Genomic DNA, 8,057 nt, shown 5'->3' with positions numbered 1-8,057 from the left:
CTTCACATGTTTGGATACACAAATGTTCATATATGTTGCAGGCATATATTGTGTTCTCAGATACGTCAAATATATAGATATGTCATGCTATTTAAAATATAAGTAGCCTACATGTATGGCCATATATTACATTTTTGTATGGGTAAAACATACAAAATATATATTTCAGGCCTAGTGGAGTTGGTAACTAATAATAGTAGTAAATGTGTAAAATTGCATAAAATGTAAATACTCAATAAAGCAACTGTTATCTGTGCTGTTGCCCAGTGATCCAGTTGTAATTTTCACCCCAAAATGGCGGCCGCGCTACCGAAGCGCCACCTAGTGGCTGTTACCAAAAAAGCATCAGAGTTTCGCCTCTTGTTCTTCTATACTCTTTGGCTCAACCGATGGATACTCTTCTATCCCAGGAGGCCACGCGAGAGGATACGTCATAAAAAAGAAGAAGGATAGGTCATACTCGAACATGACGCAAATGATGACGGACGAGAGCGTTTTCAAATGTAAGTATTAGATATTACAAATCAAATGATCGCATGTGTTGAACTACTGTACAGTAAACTTTTGAATTGTTGAAGGTGTAAAGACGCTATATAGTATGGTAAATTTGTGATTTTTCTGTAAATCACGTTTTATTATGTATAAGTTAGCTAACAGACGAGCTCCAGTAAGGACACATACGTCTCCTAAGTGGATTTGCATACATTTTAAACCGTATGCATCTTAAATACAATTACTAAATGTCTATTTAACAACTGGTAAGAAAATCTAATATAAGAATTGCATATTTCTACGTCTAATGAAATAGACTTTTGAGTTATGTATGTGTACTATTGTTTAAGATAATTCACTGTTGTCAACACTGTTTTCATTAGACGAATGTTTAATAAATAAATTTACATAAAGTCACTAAACATAAGTAATCTATTTCATTTGTCCATTAGTACTGTTGAAAAAGTGTGGAACATTTATGATCAACATGTAAATGTAGTATTGAGCTTATAAATCACAGAGGTAACACAAATCTTGTCTGGATGTTACAGGGACGGATGAGCACACACATCTGCTTATCCGGTGGAGAGTAGCTCATGAAGCCCTCTTCACCGGAAAGCGGAATGCTGCCATCAAAGGCTTTGAGTGAGTATACAGAAATAATTAAAAATCTATTTAATTGTTTATTTGTAGTATATTTCAACAGAGATATTACAGCACTTTTTTGATCCTTGATTTCTCTGCATTTGATGCAGATCTTTTGTGGTGGAGCAGGACCTACAAGGCAGGGTGACGGCAGCATTTGTAAAAAAAAAAAAAGAAAAAAAAAGAAGGGAAAACCTTAAACAAAAATACAAAGTAGTGGTACACTGCCATGGATGAGGCAGTTGGGGGAAGACCCTCCATCACTTCCCTCGTTGCCTCATGTGGGCCGGATGTTGCTGTGGCCTCTTCATCCTCTTCATCCTCAGTGAGGCCAGAGCCAGCAAGAGCCAGGAAAAGGGTGAAAGATCTGGAGGACCTGATCCAGGAGATGGAGGAGAGGGAAGAGCAGAGAGAGAGGAAAGCAGCTGAGAGGGAGGAGAGACTGTGGAGAGAAATGGAGGAGAAGGAGGACAGAAGAGAATGGGAGAGACGAGAGACAGACGAAAGACAAGAAAGTGAAGTAAGAGAAAGAGAAGAGAGATGGCACCGGGAGGCAAGCGAGAGAGAGGAAAGGAGAGATAAACAAAAGAAAGGGATGAAAAATTCCTTTCTGTCCTTGAAATCCTTGCGAAAAAATAAATTCAATGACAAAAAACATCTTATGATCATTTACACATTTGGGTTAAAATTAATTAAATTATATATATATATATATATATATATATATACATACACACACAGTACTGTGCAACAAAACCAAATGGTGGCCTAAGACTTTTGTACAATACTATGTATATAAAACAAACAATTTCTAGGCATTCACAGTAGCCTACATTATAGACTTCTAGGAATTTATTGATACTTTAAGATTGTCATAAAATTCATAAATTAAATATTTATGAAGTGATGAATAATTAGTAAATGTGTGGTGTAATGTAAAAAAAACAACTTTAAAACAACTGTTTTATTGGAGTGTATTATATGACTTCTAAATGCACACAGAGCTCATGCAGGGATTTTCAAGGCAGGTCATGGAGGGTTCAGTTCTTGCACACCTGTCTGTAATTTTCAAGTAGTCAGTTATTAATTGGTTTAAATTGATTCAGGTGTGTATAATTAGGGTTGGACAATAGCCCTCCATGACCTAAGCTGAACTTGAGACTGTTTACACAAACTACCTTAAGTTTTGCATTAACTAGGGTTAGTGAACCCAAGCAAAAAAAGGGTTAATAAACCCAAGCAAATAATTCAGTCATTATTTACTCCCCTTCATGTTGTTTGATCCCTCTGTTTTTTTCTTTTTCTTTTTCTGAACACAAAAGGTGATTTTGGTCAGGTTTGTACTGTTGGTTTAATACAATACCACTCAATAGACTTTAAGAAGCTTCAAAAGCATCATCAAAATGCCAGGAAGCTTCTGAAAGTTGGGCTCCATTGACTGATATTGTATGAAACCAGCAGAACAAACTTGACAAAATCCCCTTTTGTATTTAAACAATAAAAAAGAGGGATCTAACAGCATGAAAGCACATAAATAATGACTGTATTTACAGGTCCTTCTAAAAAATTTAGCATATTGTGATAAAGTTAATTATTTTCCATAATGTAATGATAAAATTACACTTTCATATATTTTAGATTCATTGCACACCAACTGAAATATTTCAGGTCTTTTATTGTTTAAATACTGATGATTTTGGCATACAGCTCATGAAAACACCAAATTCCTATCTCAAAAAATTAGCATATCATGAAAAGGGTCTCTAAACGAGCTATTAACCGAATCATCTGAATCAACTAATTAACTCTAAACACCTGCAAAAGATTCCTGAGGCTTTTAAAAACTCCCAGTCTGTTTCATTACTCAAAACCGCAATCATGGGTAAGACTGCCGACCTGACTGCTGTCCAGAAGGCCATCATTGACACCCTCAAGCAAGAGGGTAAGACACAGAAAGAAATTTCTGAACAAATAGGCTGTTCCCAGAGTGCTGTATCAAGGCACCTCAGTGGGAAGTCTGTGGGAAGGAAAAAGTGTGGCAAAAAACGCTGCACAATGAGAAGAGGTGACCGGACCCTGAGGAAGATTGTGGAGAAGGACCGATTCCAGACCTTGGGGGACCTGCGGAAGCAGTGGACTGAGTCTGGAGTAGAAACATCCAGAGCCACCGTGCACAGGCGTGTGCAGGAAATGGGCTACAGGTGCCGCATTCCCCAGGTCAAGCCACTTTTGAACCAGAAACAGTGGCAGAAGCGCCTGACCTGGGCTACAGAGAAGCAGCACTGGACTGTGTTGCTCAGTGGTCCAAAGTATTTTTTTCAGATGAAAGCAAATTTTGCATGTCATTCGGAAATCAAGGTGCCAGAATCTGGAGGAAGACTGGGGAGAAGGAAATGCCAAAATGCCTGAAGTCCAGTGTCAAGCACCCACAGTCAGTGATGGTATGGGGTGCCATGTCAGCTGCTGGTGTTGGTCCACTGTGTTTTATCAAGGGCAGGGTCAATGCAGCTAGCTATCAGGAGATTTTGAAGCACTTCATGCTTCCATCTACTGAAAAGCTTTATGGAGATGAAGATTTCATTTTTCAGCACGACCTGGCACCTGCTCACAGTGCCAAAACCACTGGTAAATGGTTTACTGACCATGGTATTACTGTGCTCAATTGGCCTGCCATAGAGAATCTGTGTGATATTGTGAAGAGAAAGTTGAGAGACGCAAGACCCAACACTCTGGATGAGCTTAAGGCCGCTATCGAAGCATCCTGGGCCTCCATAACACCTCAGCAGTGCCACAGGCTGATTGCCTCCATGCCACGCCGCATTGAAGCAGGCATTTCTGCAAAAGGATTCCCTACCAAGTATCGAGTGCATAACTTAACATAATTATTTGAAGGTTGACTTTTTTTGTATTAAAAACACTTCTTTTATTGGTCGGATGAAATATGCTAATTTCTTGAGATTTTAATTATTTAGGTAAAATTATTTACTAATAATTTTGGGTTTTCATTAGCTGTATGCCAAAATCATCAGTATTAAAACAATAAAAGACCTGAAATGTTTTAGTTGGTGTGCAATGAATCTAAACTATATGAAAGTTTAATTTGTATCATTACATTATGGAAAATAATGAACTTTATCACAATATGCTAATTTTTTGAGAAGGACCTGTATATGTTGTGGTGAACTTACCCTTTCACCAACCAAATAGAAATTGTAGTAAATGTATGTATACATTTTGTATTATAGTAATACCTTGACGAAATAAGCAGCTTTAAGCGTTTATGCCTGGGACCGTTTCAAAAAAAGCTTTACAAAAATCAATCACGTTTATGCATTTGCCAGATGTTTTTATCCAAAGTGACTAAATGCATTTATTACAGGGAAAATGACCCTGGACAAACCTGGAGTAAAGAGCCTTGCTGATCGACCAGCAATCGTCTGCTAACAAGTTCAGTGGTTTAGCTCACTACACTACAAAGGTAGTAAAGCTCTAACAAATATTTGCATGTAATTGTAAACCTATAAAATTACATTTGGCACGAAACGGAATGCTGACAACATGAATTGTAAAACATTTGAATCTTCTTAAATGTTTTAAAGGTAATCATGCTCATGGAGAGCAGGCACAGGGATGTTTGGCGCAGACACATCGGCAGCCAGATTGTCCCACACATGTTCTCCCACTCTTGCTGCAAGGTTGTGGGGTTCAGGGGGGCCGTCATCATGGTCTTCCTCATCCTCTGGCTCAACGATGTCCCCATTGAGTAGAGCGAGATTGTGAAGCACAGCGCAGCACGCAACAACCTCAGGCACGAAGGCAGGGCTCACCTCCAAGGTCTTGAAGAAGATACAGCGCCAGCGTGTCTTCAGCATCCTAAAAGCTCTCTCCACGATGTTGCGGGCACGGGAGTGCTTACTGTTGAAACGAGCCTGCACAGGGTTCTGCACCGGCTCTCTGTACGGGGTGATGAGGCAGATGGGTGCACTCAGGCAAGGAGAGCCTCCATCCCTGAGGATGCACTTACCTGCAGGTGGATAAAGGCTGCCAGCATACACTGGGCTGTTCCTTAGCACCCTGGCATCGTGCACAGACCCAGGATATCCCACAAACACATCAAGGAATTTCCCCCGGTGATCAGTGATGGCCTGGAGTTGGATGGAGTGAAACAGCTTCCTGTTGAAGTAACAGTGGGAGTTATTTGCTGGAGGTTTGATACGGATATGACAGCCGTCTATTGGACCAACTGCTCTGTGAAAGCTGGTGACCCAGCCAGCTGTGCAAATCCTGCTCCCACTGCCTCCAGGTCATCTCAGGCGGAAAGCAAATCACACTCCTCAAAATTCCCATGATGGCCTTGCTCATTCTGTGCACAATGTTATACACAGAGGTCTTTGGGATGTCGAAGGCCTGCGACACCACCCTGTATGATGCTGCATGGGCCAGCCAGTGCAGGAACACAAGCACCTCGATGTCCCTTTCCCATCCATGGTCAGATCCCAGTCTGACTCCAGCAATCAGGGACATGATGGACGGCAGAGACAGGCGAAGGTGGGCACGGTGGTCAGCTGCTTCATCAAAATAAACCCGTAGAATGGGAACACCTCTATTGAGATGGCAGTATGATGTGGGGTTCACCGCCTGTAAATACATCATAGTTTGTTAGAACAAAAAGCTTGAATAAAGCAATGTTTCATATGGTATTGACTTGTGTATGTATTTATTTATTGTGATGATATGATATCTTTTATTCATTCATTTACTTATTTTTATTCATGTTTAATATTAAATATTTATTCATGTTTCAATAAAATATTCATTTCATGAATTCTTGCATTAATCATTGCTTGAATGAAATTGTATGTATTAACATCAGCTGCATTTGTCTAGTGTGTATTCATACATATATGTCATATGACAATACAACAGTTTGCTTGTTTTACCAAAATATATAATTTTAATTAAGAAAATGTTATATAATTAAGCGCTGGTCAGCATTTGTCATTATTGTGCATTAGTGTTGGGGTGGGCTAGTAATCTGGGGTAATCTTATTTTTTTAAGTAGTAATACTTGCTTTGTTTGAGTATAAAATCATCAGTCTTCTCCAAAGGCGAGATCTCCCAGCAGCAGCCCGACGTCTCCTTTGTACACACATTCGTCTAACTATTGCAGACATGCCAACCATTTCAGACACTGATGAAAACCGTTCTAGTCAGGTTGTACTGATGCAGTGAGATATCGGTGCACCTGTTGCTCATAACTTTTAAATTGTTGCGCTTGTGATAACGTCATAGGTCAGATGATAACGTCCACATGGCGGATGATGTCCGGATTGCATTCATACTCAACGAGATTTGGCTATAAAGTACCTACTCTTTTAGCGCTCGTGAAGTACTTATTGAAATTAAGTACCTACTCATTGAGTATGCGGTTTGGAACGCAGCCACTGACTTACCGCCACCTGCTGGCGATTTTAATTTAATATTAAAATTATCACTTCGCTTTTACCATCATTGCATATTTATTGAACATTAAAGCATTATTTGTTTTATTATGATATTTATAAAGGTAAAAAAATTAACTGGAAAAATCGATTAAAGGGGGCAGATATTGTCTCAAAAAGGTCAAAAAGGTGTGACTGCAGTCTAAGTGGAAGAGGGGTTACGGCACTCTAAAACCCCTGAACTAAGGAGGGGGGTTGAACTGACGCGCTACAGCGATCTGTTACATTTAAAAGCGCCAAACCGCACATCTGACAGCTGAGAATTTGTTCCATATCAAAAGTAACCTTCTCTGTCTAGTCCAGGGGTCTCCAACCTTTTTTCATTTGAGAGCTACTTTTTAAAAAAGATAGTGGCCAAGAGCTACTCATGTAATACAATACTTTAATCTCTTAAATAATGTCTCATAACTCTCATATTAACAACTATCTAAACTGTTTTAGACCTAAAAGAGTTTTTGTAGGCCCATATATGTCACCCTTAAATGTCAGAGAAAAGAACAGAATCAGAGATACATTTTTTTTAAAGAAAATTATACTTTGCATATTATACTGTAAAAACAAAACATAATTATAGTTGATTTTATAGTGCATCTTAACTAGAGATGAAATGGCATGGAAATTTCATTTCATGATTATAGTGACCAAAATGATCACGGTTATCAAAGAATCCTTTTCAAAAAGTACTAATACTACACAATAAAATATATTCACCAAGTTTTATGTCGAAAACCAGCAAATGAATATAATTAGCATTAAAATGCACTTTTTGTTTACATAAACAATAAAATAACAACATTAAAAATGATGGCCAGATTTTAAAGGAGTACTGGACATGTTATCTACTAGTATGTAGCCTACAAGTTCAAATAAAGTTTTGACAAAAAAGATTTATAAAAAGAAACCTTGCATATTTCAGCCTTTTAATCATTTTTATAAAAAGAATGAGTCAAAAAAGATAAATTACTGACGTTTACAATGCACATTAGCATATCTTTTATTATTAATAGTAAAATTCGGTCCGGTTTTCCCCTGGTGTCTGTCGTTGCTTTGCAACCATGCACTGCGCTCTCCACAATGACAAAGAAGTTTTAGTAGCAAATGCATTTTTTCATCTCACTGCGCCTGGAAAAAATGAGCGCGTCGCTTCAATTATGAGCTTCCTACATTTGAAATAACGAACTTGAGCGCGCAAAAGACCCGATATGTGAACGGCCCCTTGGCGAGCTACCTCTATCAGGCCACGAGCTACTGGTAGCTCGCGAGCGACGTGTTGGAGACCCCTGTCGGTGTCAGTGTCCTCTTTGTCCGCGATTTTTCTCTGCGTGAGAAAATACAGTGGTCCAATCAGTAGTTAAGAGCCTGAACTTGCTTATAGTAATTCGGAAATTAGTGCACATGAGTGAAAAACAAATACAGCAC

General features: G+C 38.9%; 2 long non-coding RNA genes across 2 annotated transcripts; both read left to right on the top strand.

The window, feature by feature from the left end:
- The first annotated feature begins 380 nt into the window (after window positions 1-380).
- On the top strand, window positions 381-1,351 carry LOC143742540 (uncharacterized). The gene is made up of 3 exons (XR_013205455.1): window positions 381-503; window positions 1,044-1,137; window positions 1,248-1,351. It is a non-coding gene; the product is annotated as an uncharacterized LOC143742540 (long non-coding RNA).
- A 60-nt stretch (window positions 1,352-1,411) lies between these two features.
- LOC143742557 (uncharacterized) lies at window positions 1,412-5,406 on the top strand. Its single transcript, XR_013205473.1, has 3 exons — window positions 1,412-1,657; window positions 4,517-4,615; window positions 4,737-5,406. It is a non-coding gene; the product is annotated as an uncharacterized LOC143742557 (long non-coding RNA).
- The last annotated feature ends 2,651 nt before the right edge of the window (window positions 5,407-8,057 follow it).

The sequence above is a fragment of the Siphateles boraxobius genome, unplaced genomic scaffold, assembly GCF_051911475.1.
Source record: "Siphateles boraxobius isolate OS27281-9 unplaced genomic scaffold, OSU_SipBor_1 19, whole genome shotgun sequence".
NCBI lineage: Eukaryota > Metazoa > Chordata > Actinopteri > Cypriniformes > Leuciscidae > Siphateles > Siphateles boraxobius.
The sequence above is the reverse complement of the archived record's forward strand: the minus strand, read 5'-3'. Positions and strand labels throughout refer to the sequence as shown.